At 48.2% G+C, this 20497-nt stretch overlaps 1 long non-coding RNA gene across 1 annotated transcript in view; it reads left to right on the top strand.

The window, feature by feature from the left end:
* The window catches only part of LOC143273250 (uncharacterized), a 49213-nt gene extending 30571 nt beyond the window's left edge, over positions 1-18642 (top strand). The window contains exons 3-4 of the long non-coding RNA XR_013051175.1: positions 14985-15059; positions 17651-18642. This is a non-coding gene — a long non-coding RNA (uncharacterized LOC143273250). The remainder of the gene's footprint in view (positions 1-14984; positions 15060-17650) is intronic.
* Positions 18643-20497: the final 1855 nt, after the last annotated feature.

Here is a 20497-nt window from a genome sequence, read left to right as displayed (position 1 = left end):
GTTTGGGACTTTAAGGCCTAGAGGCTGGCCAGTGATCCTCAAGCTGGGGAGACAGAGGGCCAGAGAGGACCATGAGCTTTCCTGAGCTCCTTTAGTGGGTGAGTGGCCGGGCTGGGACCTTAATGCAGGTAACTGTGGAGACACAGGCTTTGAGTCTGCATTAGTCTTTGAGGATAGTGGGACCACGGCTTCTTGAGTTGAAAAAAAACACGGAGTACATTTGTCATTGTTTTGTTACTGTAGTGAGATGCCAGAGCCAAGTCACCCTGTGAGAGATGAGGTTTACTTAGCACACAATTTCGGAGACTGGAAGGCAGTTCCTGGTGAGGGTCCCCTTTGTCTGAGAAGCACTATGGCAGGAACATGTGTGTGTTTCTCTCTGGGTGGTGTCTCTCCCTCACCTTATGAAGTTCCCCGGGCTCAATCAAAGGCCTCTCTCCTAGTGGCCTAATCTAATCTAATCACTCTGTAAATGTCCCATCTCTAAACATCATGGGGATTAAGTTTCTACCCTCTTAATCCATTAAGATAAGACTTTGGGGATAAGCTTCCGCATGAGGTTTTTTTGGAGGGTGGATAAATAGCATGGAGAGGAAATGGCCTAAGGAGCTGATATTGGAGGTAGGCTCAGTCTAATGCAGCAAAGGCCTTGTTAGCATGTATACAGCTGCCTCCTGAGACTAGGTTACCACGCCTGGCACTTGACAATCATGTTTGCTTCAAAAAAACCCTATAATGCTAATGGTACCATGTTCCCATTTCGAGGGAGGAATTTGGTCCAACATTGCCGTACCTGCTTCATTTAGGAGCTACTGCATTAGCCTAGCTTGAGTCTCCAGGCCTGGGGCCTGCCCTGCCCAGTCACCTAGACTGTATGGCTCAGAGGCAGCGCCTGGGTGCCCTCTCCCAGAGGGCTGGGCAGGTGTTTACATTTGGCTGTCCCTGGTCTGTGGCCTCATGGGGGAAGGGTCCTGGAGGGCTGGGTGTTTTACACATTGGGGGGATTTGGAGAGCAGAATGAGGAGGTCTTGTTTGTGAGAAGCTTTCCTACTGGCATAGACAATTCCCTCCAGACTCCTTACACAGCCTCCGGCTTGAAGACACCTTCTGTGGCTGGAGGGAAATAAACCAGACTCAGAAAGACGAATGTCTTGTTTTCTTCTCATATGTAGAATGACACAGAGTCAAGCAGAAGGGAGACCGTGGGAGACCGTGGGAGACTGTGGGAGACTGTGGGAGACTATGGGAGACTGTGGGACGGGACCTGACCTGAGTGGGAAAAGAAGCAGCCGACATTGCAAATGCTGTCCTGTGCAGACCCTGGGTCTAAACAAATGTGTATGTAAATACATATTATTTATCATCGTGGACATGGATGACAAGGAAGGGGAAGAAGGACTGTTTGGGGAGAGGGTGGGGTCCCCTGAGAGGAGGGGGGGACAAGAGAAGTACACACGAGCTCACTGCAATGATACACGTGCATTATTTTGTACACTTAATGAAAGCCTTCAAAATAAATTACAATGAAAAGAAAAGAAGACGTTAATACATTAGGGGAGCCATTTTGCACTCTGGCCACCACTGTGAGGGTTCTAGGCGGCCCACCTACTTGTTGGCACTTGTTCCCATCCTGCTTTCTTGGTCCTTGTGGTCACGTGGTGTCATCCTGTCATTTCTGTCACCTTTCTCTGACGGTTAGTCACACTGAGGATCTGTGTGCTGGCCTCATCCTCCATACACGGCTTCACTTCTGAATTTGCTGGTGTGCATTAAGATTGATTCTGGATCTTGGCTGCGGTGGAAGTTGCATCAAGGAGCACAGCAGTGTAGAGGTCTCCGTGAGATGTGGATCTGATAGTTTCTGTTGTTTTCTGTTCCAGCTGGGTCATTTCCGTTCAGATTTGTTAATATTTCCTTTCTCTCATAACCTTGGCTTCCGTTTCTTCTTTTAATAGTTCCTTAAGGTACAGAATAGGTTGTCTGAGGCTTTTTCCCTTTTCTTTTTCTCTTTTTGGTTTTTCAAGACAGGCTTCTTCTCTTTAATAGCCTTGGCTGTCCTGAAACTCACTCTGTAGACCAGGCTGGCCTCGAACGCACAGAGATCCGTCTGTCTCCCACGTGCTGGGATTAAAGGTATGTGCCACCATTGCCAGGCACCTTTACTTTTTCTTAATGGAAGTGCTTGTCATTATAAATAGCACCTTTGAAACTTTCCTTCCATTCTATAGGATACATAGTGTTTACATTTTAATTTATCTCAAGATTTTTTTTTCTTTTTTTGCAGTTTGATATTTTTCTTCCACCTACTGGTTAGGAATGTGTTTGTTAATTTCCATGTTTATATGAATTTTCCAAGCTTTTCTTTGTTATCGATTTATAGTTTCATAGCATTGTGGTTTGAAAAGATATTCTATATGATTTTGAGCTTGCTAAAAATCTGAAGATTCATTTCATGGGTTAACATGACCTATAATTGTTCTGCATGCTTGAAAAGAACGTGTCCTCTGAAACTGTCAGTTGGAATCTGTTGCTTGTCAGGGTTTTTTGAGTCTGTGATTCTTTGTTAGTGTTCCATGTCAATGATGTTGGTGAGAATGGGGGTACTAGCTGGGTGTGGTGGCACACGCCTTTAATCCCAGCACTCAGGAGACACAGGCACTCAGATCTCTGTGAGTTCAAGGCCAGCCTGGTCTACAGAGGGAGTTTCAGGACAACCAGGGCTACCCAGAGAAACTCTGTCATGAACAACAACAACAACAAAAAAGACAAAAAAAAAATGGGGACATTAAACCCCCTTGCTCATAAAGTTACTTTCACCCTAAGTTTTACCGATTTTATTTATTTATTTATTTATTTATTTATTTATTTCTTTATTTCTTTATTTCTTTCTTTCTTTCTTTCTTTCTTTCTGTATATATGTAGGTGCTCCTCCATTGGGTACATACACATTTGTAACTGCTACGTCCTTTTCATGAAGTTGTATAATAAACATGATTCAATGGACTCTGCTTCTTAAGACGCTTTTGACTTAAACTCTTCTGTCTGATGGAAGTGCAGATGCCCTAGTAGTTCCTTTTCCCCTTGCTCTGACACAATGCCTGAGGAAAGCAACTTAAGAAGAAAGGTTGATTTTGGCCATAGTGCAAAGGCTTGCCCATCACGGCAGGGAAGGCATGGAGACGGGAGTGAGGGACAGCTGGGCATATCACCATATTTCAACAGGAAGCAGAAGGCCTTAGGGTTTCTGTTGCTGTGAAGAAACACCATGACCATGGCAACTCTTATAAAGGAAAACATTTAATTGGGAGGCTTGCAGGTTCAGAGGTTTAGTCCATTATTGTTATGATGCAACATGGTGGCATGCAGGCAGACATGGTGATGTGCAGGCAGACATGGTGCTGGAGAAGGAGCTGAGAGTCCTACATCTTGACTCAAGGCAGCAGGAAGTGGTCTGAGACACTGGGTGTGGTTTGAGCATATATGAGACCTCAAAGCCTGTCGCCATGTGCCACACTTCCTCCAACAAGGGTAAACCAACCAATAGTGCCACTCCCTGTGAGCTTATGGGGGCCATTATATTCAAACTAACACACACACACACACACACACACACACACACACACACACACACGCTCAGAGAGGGGGAGGGAAATTCCTGTGCTTCTTTTTTCCTGTTTATTCAGTTTGGAACTCTAGATTGGTGCAGCTCTTAGTTAACCCAAGTCTAGAAACTCTCCCTCAGACACAGCCTGAGGTTTATCTCTTAGGTGAGTCTGGGTCCCGTCAAGTTGACAGTCAGTATTAACCATCACAAGTCTACCCCTAGTCAAAGTGACACCCAAAGAGAGCACATTTAAAAATTATTTTTAATTTTTTAATTATGTGTGCGTGCGTGCGTGCGTGCGTGCGTGTGTGTGTGTGTGTGTGTGTGTGTGTGTATGTGTGTGTGTGTGTATGTGTGTGTGTCTGTGCGTGCGCGTACATTTGTGAGTGAATATAGGTGTGTGCATGTAGTCCAGAAGAGGGTGATGGATCCCCTGGACTTCAAGTCCATTGTGAGCCATACAACATGGGTTCTGGGACCCAAACTCCAGTCCTCTGTAAGAACAATATACACTCTTAACCATTGAGCCATCTCTCTAGCCCACGCCCACCCCCAGCCCCCAATATATTACTTTTAAGCCATAACTTTCCACCTCTTGTCCCCATAGACTCACAGCCACCTCAAAATACAAATTCCTTTACTGCACCCTCAAAAGCCTCCAGAGTTTTTCACAGGTCAGACACTGTTTAAGAAGCCCAAAGTCCAAGAGTCTTCTGAGAGAGTGCCTATAAAATAAAATAAAATAAAATAAAATAAAATAAAATAAAATAAAATAAAATAAAATAAAATAAAATAAAATAAAATAAAATAAAATAAAACAAGTTACATACTTCCAGTATACCGTGACCCGGAAGAAACATTCCCATTTCAACAGAAAAGACTGGGGACCCAGCAAGGAAATATCAGATCAAAGTAAGAACGAAACCTTGACTTGGGGATTGTGACTGGGAAACGTGAACAGGTCCGAGACAGCCTCTTCCTAGGGTCTGCTGTGTGCCGCCTAAGTACTGAATCTGGTGCCGGGCTCCCTGGTGCCAGGGAAGACATTTTCACGTGGGCACTGATGTTGGGACTGTGCTCCTGCGAGGCGAGGGATCCTGAAACTGCTCCCCTCTTGTTGACAAAAGCAGTATGACTTAAAAACCTGAACACTTAGGCAAGCTGTTCAGCCTCCGTTTCCCCATGTCCAAAGCAAAAGTATAAATTTCTACCTCAGAGGCCTTTGGGGGAAATCTAGAATATGTGTATAACCGAAGACCCTTGGCTGTGGCGCCCAAGGCCTCTCTGCTTCAGCAGGTTTCAGGGAGCAACTCTGTGTTCACAACTGCAGAAGTCTGACCCACAGCAAAAGCAGTCTGCACAACTTCAGAACTGGACGGTGGAGTCGGAGGATGACAGGACAGTTGGTTTGTGGTCATCTGCAAGTGGGCAGACAGTGGTGCCTTAGCTCACCACCAGCTCTGCTGACCGTCGAAGTATTTTTTTTTATTATTATTTATTTTGTGAGTGTGAGCGTTTTGCCTGAATGTGTGTATGTGTATCACCAGGTGTCTGGTGCCTGAGGTGGTCAGAGGAGGGAGTCAGATCCCCTGGAACCAGAGCTGGTTGTAAGCCACCATGCGGATTCTGACCCTGAGCAACAAGCGCTCTAACGGCTGAACCATCTCTTCAGGCCCCACTAAAGCGTTTACGTTGTAACAGTGGCATTAGTGATGGAAACTGTGGCCAGATGTTGAGGCCCTGCTGTGTCACACACTGTGCCCAAGGGTCTACGGTTATATGGGTATTTTGGTTTCCCGAAAGTCTTATGAGGTAGGAATTGATAATCTTGCTTTGGACATGTAGGAACTGATGTGAAATGACCTGCCTAAGAGTGTTATTGCAGCCAGCGGTGCTGGCACACGCCTTTAATCCCAGCACTCGGGAGGCAGAGCCAGGCGGATCTCTGTGAGTTGGAGGCCAGCCTGGTCTACAGGGGGAGATCCAGGAAAGGCACCAAAACTACACAGAAACCCTGTCTCGAAAACCAAAACCAAACCAAACCAAACCAAACCAAACCAAACCAAACCAAACCAAACCAAAACAAAACAAAACAAAACAAAACAAAACAAAACAAAACAAAACAAAAGAAGAGTGCATTGCAAGGGCGAAATCAGGTTTTGAATCCAAGTCTGTCTGGTGTGTTCACGTGGAGCCCAGTGCAATGCTGAGAGCTCAAGGTCTCTCAAACTACCACACATCATTGGCAGTACAGGGGAGTGTCTGAGTCACTGTTCTGTTGCTGTGAAGGGACACCATGACCACAGCAACTCCTATAAAGGAAAGTATTTTATTGAGGCTGGCTTACAGTTCAGAGCTTTAGGCCATTATCGTCATGGTGGGAAGCATGGCAGTACACAGTACACAGGCAGGCATGGTCCTGGAGAGGAGCTGAGAGTTCTACATCTGGATTTGTATGGAGCAAGGAGAGAGAGAGAGAGAGAGAGAGAGAGAGAGAGAGAGAGAGAGAGAGAGAGAGAGAGAGCCTCTGGGCCTGGCTTGAGCACTTGAACCCCAAAGCCCGCCTCCAGTGACACACTTCCTCCAACAAGGCCACGCCCCCAATCCCTCTCAAGTAGTGCTACTCCCTAATGAGCAAGCATTCAAATCTATGAGCCTGTGGGGGCCGTTCTTATTCTAACCACCACAGCGGCATCAAAGGAAAGGGCTGGTCTTCGTGATGCATTCTAGGAGTCCTGACCAGGTTCATTTTCTCTGCCAGTTAAAGGATTAGAAGGCAGGAAAAATCACAGCTCAAGCATCACAGACAGAATCAGCAGTTGAGGGAAGGTGTTGATTGAGGGTGAGGAAACACACACACACACACACACACACACACACACACACACACACACACACAATGGACAACACAGAGAAAAAGACCCTCCGCAAAGCAGAGGGGGGACCCGGAAAGCCAAAAATGACAAGCCTCTCCTTGAGGACTGGAGGTTTTGAAGCCTCTGAAGAGTCTTCCTCCCCTACGTCAGGGTTGGTCAGTTTGAAGACAGGTAAGATGGTTAAATAGCCCACAACTGTTGTGTCCTGATCCCTCCTTGAACTTGTTGAGCCAGTCCATCATCAGGGGTCTGGACTGGGAGACAACAGCTGAGGGTGAGGAAGAAGATGGCCATCTTGGAAATCCACCATCTTTATTTCTTAGCTGTGATCCTCTCTCTATTGTCTACCTAACCGGAAGTCTAACTCCTGGTCTGTCATTCAGGAAGCTCTGACTAGGAGTGGAGACCTCTATCCTTGACAACCCCAGAGCCTATTTACTTTGTGCATCATCTTCGTGGCCAATGATTTATCATCCCATTTGCCTGGTGCGGGTCTGGCCACCCTGCACCCTGTGGCTGAATGCAGTTGGACACTAAACTCCCGAGGAAGAAGGACTGGCCAAGCTTGGCCTGTGTGTCTACCACCGGTCCAAGCGGTAGGAGAAGGGATGATACATAAGCCTGGAGGGCTGATGTCAAGCACACCAGAGACTCCGAGAAGCCCTCTGTGTAAGATCTGCCCGGCTCAGCACGGACCCAGTACAGAGCCACCAGTGAGGGTTTGGAGCCAACCAGAATTGGTTCACTGTGTTACCTTCTGCTGGTTCCGTGTCTATGGCCTTGAGTGTCTCTATTGTATAATGTAAATTAAGGGGCGACGTCTATCCAGCCCCTCACATTTAGTACCTTCAGTGTGAACACCAAGGTTCCCGGGGTCCCAGAAGCAGTTCTGAGCCTTTCTTTTTCAAGCTAGTGTGATTGACTGTTCTATCAAACTACAAAAGACAAACAAACCCTAATGGCTTCTGCCTTGCACTTCTTGCTCTGAGTCCATCATTAACCTCTGTGTGATCTAAGGTCAATTATCTGAGTGTTACGGGGCTTCGGTTTTCCTCTCTGCAGAAGGACGCACTCGTCATCTCCGGCATGGAGGAGTAGTTAGGGTGGGGGGCTGTGGGGTGGGGCTGGGGAGGGTACCAAAGAAAGGCCTTCCGGAGAATCGACAGTTTACAGCCACAGTCAAAAAAGCAAGCCAACGAGCCCTCATCCATGGTAAAGTTAAATGCTCTAAAGACTAAGAAAAGACCTCACAAAACTGCTCCCTCGTTCTATCTGGACTGGTCCAGCATTGCAGATATGTTGATTCAAAAGAGAAATTTAAAAGGAAGTGCTCTATTTCTTTTTTGTTTTTGTTTTTGTTTTTGTTTTTTCGAGACAGGGTTTCTCTGTGTAGCTTTGCGCCTTTCCTGGAGCTCACTTGGTAGCCCAGGCTGGCCTTGAACTCACAAAGATCCGCCTGGCTCTGCCTCCCGAGTGCTGGGATTAAAGGCGTGCGCCACCACGCCCGGCTGTGCTCTATTTCTTTAAGAAACAGTTAAGTATCTGACACATTTTCTCAACCTTTCAAAAATGTTCTAATATGTGAATTTATTATTTAAATAAAAAGTTATTATGGGGTCAAATAAGATGTACCCTGCGGCCACCAGGCTAAGACCTGTCCCCAGATGCATCAGAGAAGTTAGGGGCCTCACTCTAAAAGCTGTCACCCTTCTCAGTCTGGTCCAAGCCTCAGACCAGGCCACAGAATTCCTGTCCCTGCACACACCCCCCCCACCCCTGCCTGGTGCCAGGGATGACTTCAGCTGAGAGACAAAGGGGCCTTCATGTTCAAAGGCCGGCAAGACGTTCATCCTCCATTCTCCACAAACAAACGGGGCGGCTTTGATCTGAGTGGGGGTGGAGGCGGGTGCTCCAATTAGGAGATCAGCCCGTGACTGGGCTAAAGAATGTTTGCAATAAAATAAAAGATCTAAGTGGTCGTAATGAAGGGTAATAGAAAAACAGTGTCATTCTGGATTCCCTCTGAGTTGCCCCATTTGAAGCAGATTAACCAATTGGTGTGGGAGAAGGGACAGGGCCAGCATCCAGAGCCCTCCTAGTTCCTCCGCTCTGGGACGAGCTGCTGCCCTGGGTGCACACCGAGGGGCCGCCAGAAAAGACAGCAGTGCCATTTGCTGCAGCATGACCCCTCACGTTTGCAGACGTGGCCACCTGTGCCAGAGTGGCCCCCCTTCATCTGGGGCAGGGTGTCCCCAGAGCTTTTCCTCTGGAAGATGCCTGTTCACTTCTCTGACTTGTCGTCCTAGATCTCCTGTGACCTTTGCAGTTTCCCTTTCGGGGTCTGGGTCTGCAGAATAGGAGACCGGGCCTACTTCCTGCTGGAACTGTTAGGAGGATGGGGGGGGGTCTTCCGCATGCTGGTTGCTTTATGATCTTCAGGGCTGCTTCGTAGGGCTGCTGAATTGCATAATCACAGGAAGTGTCGTAGACAGCCCAGGGAATGGTTCTTCCCATGCTGCCTTTTTTTTCTTCATGATAAGCCTATCAGACAGCCATTTTGGTTTCCAAATGAGAAAACTGGGGCCCTAGGAGGGTCAGGCGACATCAGCCAAACAAGCTGCTTGTATTGGGGGAAGCAAAGCTTCCTAGGCACGTCCCTCGGTGTCACCAGCTCAGGACACAGCACCGCCAAGATGTTTAGTACCAAGGGAGGATCCAGCAGGCACCTAGGGCGTTGCGGACCTTGCCGCCCAGTCTTTGCACATCCTACAGGTGCCGTTACAGGTACCATCACCTGCTTGATGTGCAGTCGATGAGGCCCGGGCACACTTGGTAAGCAGAGCTGTGCATCTCTAAGCTTGAATGGCTGGGCCCCCAAAGTCCACCGTGTCTACCAAGCATCTGTCACCATCCCTCATCTCCACTCCCTGGTCTGATAGGCCTTCACCATCTATAAACTGGTGACTCTGTTCCCCCGAGAAAGCCTGCAAAGACAGTTTTTCTCTCTCAGGTCACATTAGACCCACCTAAGTGGACAGGAACCTCTCAGCAGGAACTTGCTGGGGCAGTAGGTCCTTCCTTCTGGTATCACAATTGTGTGGCACGTCTCTTCCTGGGCGGTGGCGGGGGTGGGGGGGTGGGGGGGGGACCTGCAGTGTGTGTGTTGGGAGACTTGGTTCCAGGGATATCAAGTACCCTTCCACTTTCTACTTTTTCTTTCTTCCTTCGAGGGGCCCGGCTTCTGGGGCATCTGCCCATCAGTGTTGAGGGAGTACTGGTCACAGAGGAAGCAGGACTGTGCTTCCTTTGGCACAGGACTCTAAGTTTTCTGAGGGTGAGTTTCTGCCTGTTTCACGTGCTCCCCCGCCTGTGGCTTCTGACTTGGGCTGACCAGAACTAGCAGCGGCACTAGCTCTGCTTCTGTGTGTTCCTTAACACGAGAAAGAACTTGTGTTATTTTGAGATGGAGTCTCATTAATTAGCCCAGGCTGGCCTTGAGCTCCTGATCCTCTTGCCTCAGCCTCCTAAGTTCTAGGATTACAAGCGTGCATCACAACAGCTAACTGAGAAATAACGTTTATTTTTTACTTATTTATTTTTCTTGTTTTTTTGAGACAGGGTTTCTTTGTGTAGCATTGGTTGTCCTGGAACTTGCTCTGTAGACCAGGCTGGCCTCAAATGCATAGATATCTGCCTGCCTCTGCCTCTCCAGTGCTGGGATTAAAGGCATGAGCCATCACTGCCTGGCTAACAACTTTTATTTTTTAAGAGAGAAAGACATCCAACAACCATTGTCTTAGGGTTTCTATTGCTGTGATGAAACACCATGACCAAAAAGTAAGTTAGGAAAGGGTTTATTCAGCTTATACTTTCACATTGTCGTCTATCACTGAAAGAAGCCAGACAGAAACCCAAACAAGGTAGGAACCTAGAGGCAGGAGCTGATGAAGAGGCCATGGAGGGGTGCTGTTTACTGGCTTGCTCATCATGGCTTGCTCAACCTGCTTTCTTATAGAACCCAGGACCTCCAGCCCTGGGATGGCACCACCCACAATGGGTTGGGCCCTCCTCCACTGATCACTAATTAAAAAAATGCCCTACAGCTGGAACTTTTGGACACGTCTTCTCCATTGAGGTCCCCTCCTTTCAGATGACCCTAGTTTGTGTCAAGTTGACATAGAACTAGCCAACTCAACCATGTTGCACCCTCCAAGCATCTGGAGAAGGTGGGGTCTGTGGGAGGTGGTTCTGACACTGGGGCTCTCTCATTCAGTCCTTTGAACAAACACCGATCTCACTCATCACAGATTGGGAAATCAACAGTTCTTTTCTGAGCAAAGACAAGTAAATCTAGTAGACCATCTTGGGGACAAATACACACACACACACACACACACACACACACACACACACACACACACACACACCTTTTTACTGCCACAGACTTCTAAAAGCCATAATGGCTGGCTTTGAGACCAGACCTCAGAGTTTGGTCTTTATGACTGTCTCCAAGAACAGTGGATGTGTGAGATGGTGAGCAGAGGGCTGAGGAAGGTAGGCACTGGTGAGGGGATAGTGTGTGAGTGTGAGATTTGGGTGTGTGTCACCAAACATCAAGGGGCATGTCTGAATGCTAACGATGTGGTCCCTCTAATGTGACTTGAGTCACAGAGTCTGCACTGGGCCTGTGAGCAACCATGTGATAGTTAATGAATGAACCCATTTCTAGGCTCTTAGAGTGGCGCCACCCACTTCAGCCTCAGCCTATTCCTAGTAAACCTCACATTCTAGCAGGTGAGTCTGCCCCATCACTCCGGGGAGACTGGGGAGGGGCGTCCAAGCCCTCCTGTGGGTCAGTACCCTGCCTAGGGGGCCAGTAGGCTCAGCTGGGCCATTTCCAGCTGTGTGTCCTTCTGGTGCTCAGCCCCTCAGGCAAAGTTTCTCTCTTCTGCACAAGGAGAGGCATGCCAGGCTGGCTGGAGGCTGTTTCCAAACACTGGCCTTCCACGCCAACATCTGCCCCTGGCCTTGGCAAACTAGAAGCCTGAGGACAATGTGGAGTTGTTTGTGATACCAAATGAACTTATTTTAAAGGCTGTCCTTTCTTCTGAGATGACGTCCTTCTGCTTTTTGATATTCAAATACCACTTTAAAAATCCAATGAGTGAAATTCTGTTTATGCATGTGTGCGTGTGCGTGTGCGTGCTGGTGACAAAAGGCAGCATAGAGATGGCCACACTTACGAAATGTGGCCTGGAGGAGCCCAGAGCCCTTTCAGGGGTCTCTAAAGTCCAGGTTTTTTCCTACCACAGTGAGATGTTATCGGTCCTCTTCAGCAGCTGGCATTTGCATGGATGGTGATGAACGGCAGCAGGCACCCTTGCCAGTGTGTGGGGTACCTATCAGGCGGAGATGCATTTGTGGTCGCACAAAAATCAGTTGAGGAGACAGAATCACTTGCCATGTCCCCAAAGGAGGAGCACTTGTTTATTTGGTTTTTTTCTCTGCCCTCGAGGACAGTCTGTTTTAACATTCAATGCAACCAAGCAGAAATGCGCATCCTGTGTTCTTCCTGCATCTGAAGCTGGATTGTCACAAGCAAATCATTAGTGCAGTTGAAATGCGAGCTGACATCCCCAGCGCCATTTTACCTGAGGTGACGGGGAAGGATTGATAGGAATCATGGTTTTCAGACCTGAGCAGATGTTTTCTCAAAAGTGAACAAAGTAACTGTCACTTCAAGAAAAATAATGGGCATGTCTGCTTCTGATGATGACATGGTAGCTTTTAAGTTGGCAGTTCTAAATGACTGAAGTGGAGAGGGGTGTCTGGCGACTGCTCTCTTTCCGGTTCTCTCCTTGTCTCCCCTATTGTCTACTTGGTGCAGGTTGGCCTTTTGGTTTTGTAGGGAAGGCATTTGAGAACAGGGCATGAGGTGGGTGAGGAGGCAGCTTCTGGGGACGGGTAAGCTGCTGCTATGGAGAAAGTCCCCTGCACGTGACGGAGACAAAAGAGGAGGTTGTCTTGTATGAAGCTCCAGGTGAGGAGCCAGGAGGGCGATAGGAGTCCATACTGTGGGCTGAGGACTTCAGAGCTCCCGCCTTGTTGTCTGGCCAGCCCGGGGTTGGAGCTGGGGTTTACTCTCTACAATACAGCGGAAGGCAGACACAGCTCACGCTGCTCAGGCCCATTTGCACAGTGCGTTGGTTATTTTTCTGTTGCTGTGCTAAAACACCATGACCAAGGGGACTTGTAGAAGAAAGAGTTTATTTGGACTTATGGCCAGTCCCGAGGATTAGCATCTGTAATGGTGGCCAGCATGGCAGCAGGCAGTGCACAGAGCAGCAGGAACAGGAAGCAGACCGCCAACATCATGAACCGCAAACCCAAAGCAGAGAGTGAATCATTAGTGGCGGGACTGACCTGGCTCTAAAACCCACCTCCAGCAACACACTTCCTTCAGCAAAGCTGCACCTCCTGCACCTCCCCAAGCAGTCTCACCAACTGGGGACCAGGTATTCAAATGTGGGGAGACAGCAGGGGACATTCTCATTCCCTCACCACTGCTCGGGAGACCAAAAAGTGTGATCTTGCTATGGGGCCAACCATTACTAGACAAGATCAAGAGAAGACTGGTGTTAGCGACACCCCTCCTCCAGGATCTTAAGGAACTAGAAGGACAAGAACATGGCACCCATAGGCTCTCAAATCTCAACAATGTTCCCAGGCTGGCAGCCACCTGGACCTTCCCATCCAGCCAGTGTATAGTGATGTAGGCCAGGCAGGGGTCCTCAGGGTTTCTCAAACAACCAAACCTGTGAGAGCTAGATGGCTTTAGTGGGTCTTCACTCCCACCCAGTGGATGCAGGAAATTCAGGGTGTAGTGGGTGTAGTGGGTAGAGCTGTTCCAGCTTTGACCTTGAAACGCTGTTCCTAGAGTGACAGCAGGTAACTGCCACACCTGCCTATGACCTCCCCCTGGGGCTGACCTGCCCCTGGGGCATGGCTGAGAGGGAGGCCCTTAAGACTTAAGGTGCGTACGTGTTTGGCCCTTCTGGATTCCTCGTGATCCTGGAAGCTGGATGGGACAGCAAGCCAGAGTTCTCCGCTAGATGGTACCATCTCTCCCGAATCCTGTAACCAACCCCTATTGGCTGTAAGTTATCCCCAAAATAAACTCTTCTTGATTACCAGATAAATTACGTGGAATTGCCTCATTAATTACAGTAATATCAGGGTACAGCTAGAGCCCAGGTCTCCCTCCCCTCCCCCAGGCTCCAGCTTCCTGCCACATTGTCTAGTTGTCTCTGTGATGATGTATAAGGCCAATTTTTATCTGGAAGACTCAGGTGAAGCCCCACCTGATCGGGTGAACTTGACAGGTGCCAGCACACTTTAAACAGCAAAGGTCATGCTTGCATCACCAGAAGTAGCAGAGGACTGTGGCTTCCAGAAGGCTATCTAGCCCTCTCCATTCCTATGTCCCTCATGAACCGTTTGGCCACTCCAGGTACCAGCTTGTCCGTCACTGATGCTGTCTAGTCAACAGCTGCAGTACGGGCTGGGGAAAATCTGAGCCCTTTGGGCTTTTGTTAGAATGAACCCAAAAATGGAGGAAGGGCTGAGGAGTCAGATCTGGAGGCTCATGCCAGAGAATGACAAGGCCAGGGCAAAGTGTTCCTTCCGCCTTCCACTCTGAGAATCCCGGAGAAGTCACATTCAGTCTCCAAGTCTCTGTTCCAGTATTGGGCGTGGGGGAGAATGTCCGATTGCATGCTTATCCTATTGGATTGGAAAAGCAAATCAGCTCGGGCTGGGGTGGGGTCGGGTACAACAAGTGAGGTCAGTTCCCATGCCTGGGATCCCCAGGCTATTATTCAGGCCTGTTTAGTAGTTAGATTTGGGGTTGCCTTTTTTTATCTGCTGCCTACTGGGGACTGGACCCAGGGCATCTTACATACTAAGCAAGTGCTCTACCACTGAGCTCCCTAGCCAGCAGACGGAATTTTATTTGTTTGCTTGTTTGTTATTGCCTTTATGCTCATGTGTGGGTTTGTGTGCCAGGGCATGCGACTAGAGATGAGAGGACACCTTCGTCCAGTTGGTTCTCAGCTGCCTTTCCACGAGCTCTGAGGGTTGAACTCACATCGCCAGTCTTCACAGCAAGCCATTTTACTCGCTGAGTCATCTTGTTGGCCCTGGGTTGTGGTTTTTATCCCGCGTTTTAACTCAGAAAAATGTGGATCGGCCTCCTTGGTGATGTGTTCCTAGTGGGAGGTGGTGCATACAGTCTCACCTCAATAGCCATTAACCACGTTGCCTCGAGCAAGCATCTTAGCTTCTCAGAGACTGTTTCCTCATCGTTTAAGTTGGATCAAGACCCCTTATAGGGTGGATGAGCTAATAAAGCAACAAGTACGGAAAGGATCTAGGAGCCCAGTGAGCTTTGCAGCCAGCACGGGGATTTTTATTTATCTATGTTTTTCCCCCTTTCCCTCTCTTAGGCTAAGTTCCAGAGAGGAGATGTACAGCGGGTGAGAAGGTGTGGCCGGAAGAGGTCTAGCACAGTCCCACAAAGGGTAAAAGTCACAGCTTGGGGTTGCATGAGCAGGGAACAAGTGACCTGGACCGAGGTCCCTGGAAAGCCGAGGCAGCCTGTTGACGATGGGAAGCAAGGCACTCTGGAGACATGGCTGCGGCACCCGACTCTGTCACCTCTACAGATCTGAAGTGAAGGGAAAGACTTTCATGACGGAGTTAGGGCTACGGAGTCACAGAAGTGCAGCTAGGCAGCCTTGCCCCTGTGGCCAGAACTCACCCACTCAGGCTCCGGGGTGCCCTCCTCAGAGTGGCTCATTTGCAAAGCACTTCTGAACAGAAGGGTTAGAAACCCAGGTCCTATGGGCTAAGCTCAAAACCAGAATGTTGAAATCCCAGTCCAAGAGGGGTGGTGGTGGTGGTGGTGGTGGTGGTGGTGGTGGTGGTGGTGATGCACACCTTTAATCACAACACTAGGGAGACAGATGCAGGAGAATTTCTGTGAGTTTGAAGCCAACCTGGTCTACTATCGAGTTCTAGGACATCCAAGGCTATATAGAGAAACCCTGCTTCCCCACCCCACCCCACCCAAAAAAAAAGAGAAAGAAAGAAATCTCAGCCCAAAGCTGGCATGGTGGTGTATGCCTGTAATCCCAGCACTCAAAAGATGAGGCAGGAGGATTATGAGTTCCAGGCCACCCTGGGTTCCGTAGTGATACTTTAAAAAGAAGGAGAATAACCAGTGGGGGACCTTTTCCGTGGGGAAGAATATTCCTCCACCGTTAGCATTCCTTAGTTGCTCTTTGTCTGGGGTTTGGGACCCCTGGAACCTACCCCTCCGTGTTAGCATGTCTGTTGGCACTGTCCTTGTTCGGGTCTTGTTTAGGCAGCAGCCATGTTGATGAGACGTCATGGGTGTAGCTTCTGACGTTTCTAGGAGACACAGTCTCACAGCAAACTTCCTGTTCCTCTGGCTCTTAAAATCTCTCTGCCCTCTCTTCTGCTATGGTCCCTGAGCCTTAGGTGGAGGAGATGTGTTGTGGACGTATCAGCTGGGGCTGGGCTCCACAGACTCACTTGTTCTCTGTAGTAATCCGCTGTGGTTTTCTGCAGTGGTCTCCATGGGTTGCGAAGAGCCATTTCTTAGACCAGGGATGAGAACTCCACTTACCAGTGGGTAGAAGGAGAAATATTTAGAATGTAGTTAGGGATTGTGCTGGTTTGGTAAAGTGATGGTGGTAGTTTCTCCTCCAAGACCCATCACTAGCCCTGGGTAGTTGGCTGCTCCCTAAGTAGTCTCCCTGAAATCATATAATACAAGTAATATTATATGGACTGAGCAGACTGCAGTTCTACAAAAAGAAGCCATGAATTTGAGAGAAAGCAAGGTGGGCACACAGAAGGAATGAGGGAGGAAAGGAAAGGTCGAAATGATGTCATTATATTTTAATTTTAGAAATTAAAATATTAAAAAAAAAAGAAAGGAGGAGGGCTACATATTTAGTTCCAGGCCCAGGATCTCTGTGTTTCATTTATTTATTGTAACATTTACTCATGAAGCATCCACATGAGTGATTACTTATTCAAGGACTTCTGCTTTGTACATACAAATACAGTTGTTACTTGTACACGGTGTGAACGAGGGGCACTTGTGGGGATTTGGTCTGCCCAGTGTGTGCCTCTCTGTTAGGAGTTGTATATATGTTTTCTTACCGCATAATAGCAAAGGTATAATAGAGTTGATGGGAGGTGTAGTAGATAGTTTCACCTCAACTTGACCCAAGCTAAAGTCATCTGAGAGGAGGGAGCCTCAATTAGGAAAATGCCTCCTTAAAACCCATAAGACTGGGTTGTAGGCAAGCCTGTAGGGCATTTTCTTAATTAGTGATTGACAGGGGAGGGCCCAGCCCATTGTGGGTGGTGGTATCCCTGGGCTGCTGGTCCTGGGTTCTATAAGAAAGCAGGCTGAGCAAGACAGTAAGGAGCATCCATCCCTCCATGGCCTCTGAATTAGCTCCTGCCTCCAGGTTCCTGCCCTATTTGGGTTCCTGTCCTGACTTCCTTCAGTGATGAACAACAGTGCTCAAGTGTGAGCCGAATAAGCCCTGCCCTGCCCAGCTTGCTTTTTGATCATGCTGTTTCATCACAGTAATAGAAACCCTGACTAAGACAGGAAGAGCTGGTCCTTGTAAGCAGTAGCTTCAGGACCCAGTGGTGGGCTCCACTCCAACATGCCTGTGGCCTCTGGACCCCAGCTGCCTGACTTTTCTGTTTTTTTTTTTTTTTTTGTTTGTTTGTTTGTTTGGCTTGGTTTGGTCTTGGAATTTTTTTGTATTTTTTTTTTCAGTCTAATTTTGTAGCTACTACTGATTCCTTTCTGGTAGGATTAATCATGGTTGAATTTGACTTTGGCACCAAAACTATAGTTGATTTGGGGAGCTGGGAGATGAGGCTAGATAAACACAGGAGCTAGACTGAGGAAGAGATGCAGGTTTTGGTCTAATGGTTCTTCATTAGGGATGCACTCCAGAATCCCTCATTGTATCAGTCAGCACTGACTACAGCAATGGTTCATAACAAGTGACCCTTCTCAGGACATGCAGTGAGACGTCTTTTATTTTTCTCTTTACAGATCTTCAAATCAGCTGAGGTAACAAATGAACTTGACCAGAACTGGTGGAGCAGGGGTCTAGGGTGGGGGCTGGGTTTGGAGTTTTTCTGGATGGTTTTCATTTTGGGTGCCTGAGCAAAGCCTTTCGTGAGAAACAGCAAGAACACAAGAGGAAGATGTAGAAGTCTGTGTTGCCTCTTCAGCCCTTGGCTTGGAACTGGCACCATATCGTTTCTGCTTGTATTCATTTGAGCAAATGAATCACACGAGTGAGTCAAACACACTGGTGTAGACTCTGCCCACCTGGAGTCATGGTACAGGTAGAGGAGAAATGCCTCATCTGCCACAAAGGGTGTTTGCTGCAGCATGGTGCCCGGTCACAAGCCTCTGAGCAGTTGCCTGCTTTCTACAAGCTGCCCTGGTGATTTTGATCTGCATTCCCACACCCAAGAAGACTGTGCTGAGACCATGAGGGGCCACAGGAGGCTTCCGGCGGAAGAATGACATGACCAGTATTGGACTTGCAAGATGGCTGGGAAGTAGGTGTCTGTGGAGACTAAGAACTTGAACCTGGTGTTCTTCATCTCCAGCTATGGGACAAACTTCCATAAAATTTGGTGGCTGAAGACACCAACTGATTGCCTCTACTGACCTCAGGCACGAGTCATTCAGTGGGGCAGCTGTGTACCAAGAGATGTTCTCTCGGACGTAGTCACCTCTCCAGGTGACTCACTGGTGCTCAAAATCCAAGGTGACAGACAGATACCCAGGGTGAGTAGATGCTGCTGGCTGGCAGAGGGGCCTCAGCTGGAGCTAAGGGACGATACCCATGCATGACACCTTTAGTGTCCTCATAAAGGACGGACACTGAGCGTTCGTGGAAGGAGAAAACAAAAGCGGCTCATCTTCTAGCAGGCTGGACCCAGGCTTTTGCCCAGCCTCATTCCCACCACTTCTTCCTCAGCAGCTTCCCTGGTCAGAAACAAGGCAGTAGGTGAAGGGACCTCAACTTTCCCCTTAATCCACTTCCGCCTGCTTTATGCCTAAGCCCATCCAACTTAGCAATCCCTCAATCCCAACTTGGCTTAATCACCAATAAAATACTCATTTTTCTCTTTCTTTCTTTCTTTCTTTCTTTCTTTCTTTCTTTCTTTCTTTCTTTCTTTCTTTCTTTCTTTCTTTCTTTCTTTCTTTCTTTCTTCTCTCTCTCTCTCTCTCTCTCTCTCTCTCTCTCTCTCTCTCTCTCTTTCTTTGCTTTTGAGATGAGCTAGAATCTTCAAACTGCTTGTGTGACATCCTCTGTCTCCCAGGTCTTCCTTCCTGGATTCTGCGCTCACAGGGTCATCACTGGTCCAAGGGATTCCTGGGCAGCGATGGGTCATTTACTTTAGCTGTTTCAATCAGCCACACCTGGGCAATGCAGTGCAGAGGGGGTGGCTGCAGCCTCAGGGGAGATTTAGTCAGGAAAGACATAGTCATTATTATGATTGGATCTTAAATATCTCCCTAGAATAGTGGTTCTCAACCTTCCTAATCCTATGACCCTTTAATACAGTTCCTTGTGTTGTTGTGCCCCCCCACCATAAGATTATTTTGTTGCTATTTCATAACTGTAATTTGCCACTGTTACAAATGGAAATGTAAATATCTGATATGCAGGATATCTGATATGTGATTCCAAAGGGGTCTCGGCTCACTGCCCTAGAGCTTGTGTGTTAAAGGCTTGGTCCTAACACGTGGTGCTACTGGGAGGAGGTGAAACTTCGGAGCCGATGTCTACTGGGAGGACTGGGCCACAAGATGTATCCTTCCAAGGCATGCTCCTGTAACAGGTCTTTCTTTGGACCACCAGCTCCCGAATAATGACACAGACATCTTATTAATTATGAAAGCTCGGCCTTAGCTCAGGCTTGTTTCCAACTACCTCTTAAAACTTAAATTAACCCATTTATATTAATCTACGTTCTGCTACATGGCTTGATACCTCTCCTCCATACTGTATGTTCAACTTTCTCCATGTCTTGCTGGTGAATCCCCTGAGAATCTGTTTCTTCCCAGAGTTCCTATTTCTGCCCAGAAGTCCTGCCTATCCTCTCCTGCCTAGTTATTGGCTGTTCAGCTCTTTATTAAACCAATCTGAAGGTGCCTTAGGCAGGCAAGGAAGGACAGAGACACATCTTCACACACTATGATCAAATATCCCCAGCATGCTCTCGTGGTCTACTTCTTCCACTTAGGTGCCTAGCTCCGAAACTCCCCAGAGGGGGGATATTGGGAGACTGGCTCCTCCTTTCTCTTTGCTTCCTGGCCACTATGAAGTGAGCAAGTAGTTTCCTTCACCACAGGCTTCTACTAGGATGCTCTGTCTCACCATAGGCCTAAAGATAAGAGAGCCAAGTGACCGACCGGAGCCTCTGGAACCACGAGCCCCAATACATCGTTTCTTATTGAAGGTTGATACATGTTTTGTTACACCAAGGGAGAGTTAGGAAGGGAGCAGTGGGGATGCCCGTGAGTCTCACTCTGATGGTTTCCAGGACAGCCACTTCTGTGAGTTAGCTGTGGAGTTCCAATGTGGCCCCTCAGTTTGTGTTCTGTGTGCGCTTTCCCTTGGAGGGAAAGGTGGCTCACAGTCACGCTAGGGACATCAGCTCACCAGAGGAGCTGTGTTCCTCATTCAACACTCAGGAGGGGGACAGAGGATTGAAAATGTTGGTGACAAGGAGGAAAACTCCAGGCTGTTCCTAGAGAAGAAGGCTTCAGAGGAAGAGCGAGACGGGATGTGAACAGTCAAGGGGATGTGTAGGGAAGGGCATCCATGACCCCCAGACCGTATGCTACCAAAGCTTAAATCACTCTGGGACATGC

Source organism: Peromyscus maniculatus, chromosome 5 (genome assembly GCF_049852395.1).
Source record: "Peromyscus maniculatus bairdii isolate BWxNUB_F1_BW_parent chromosome 5, HU_Pman_BW_mat_3.1, whole genome shotgun sequence".
Lineage (NCBI taxonomy): Eukaryota > Metazoa > Chordata > Mammalia > Rodentia > Cricetidae > Peromyscus > Peromyscus maniculatus.
Note: the sequence above shows the minus strand (reverse complement) of the source record. Positions and strands in the feature narration are given on the sequence as shown.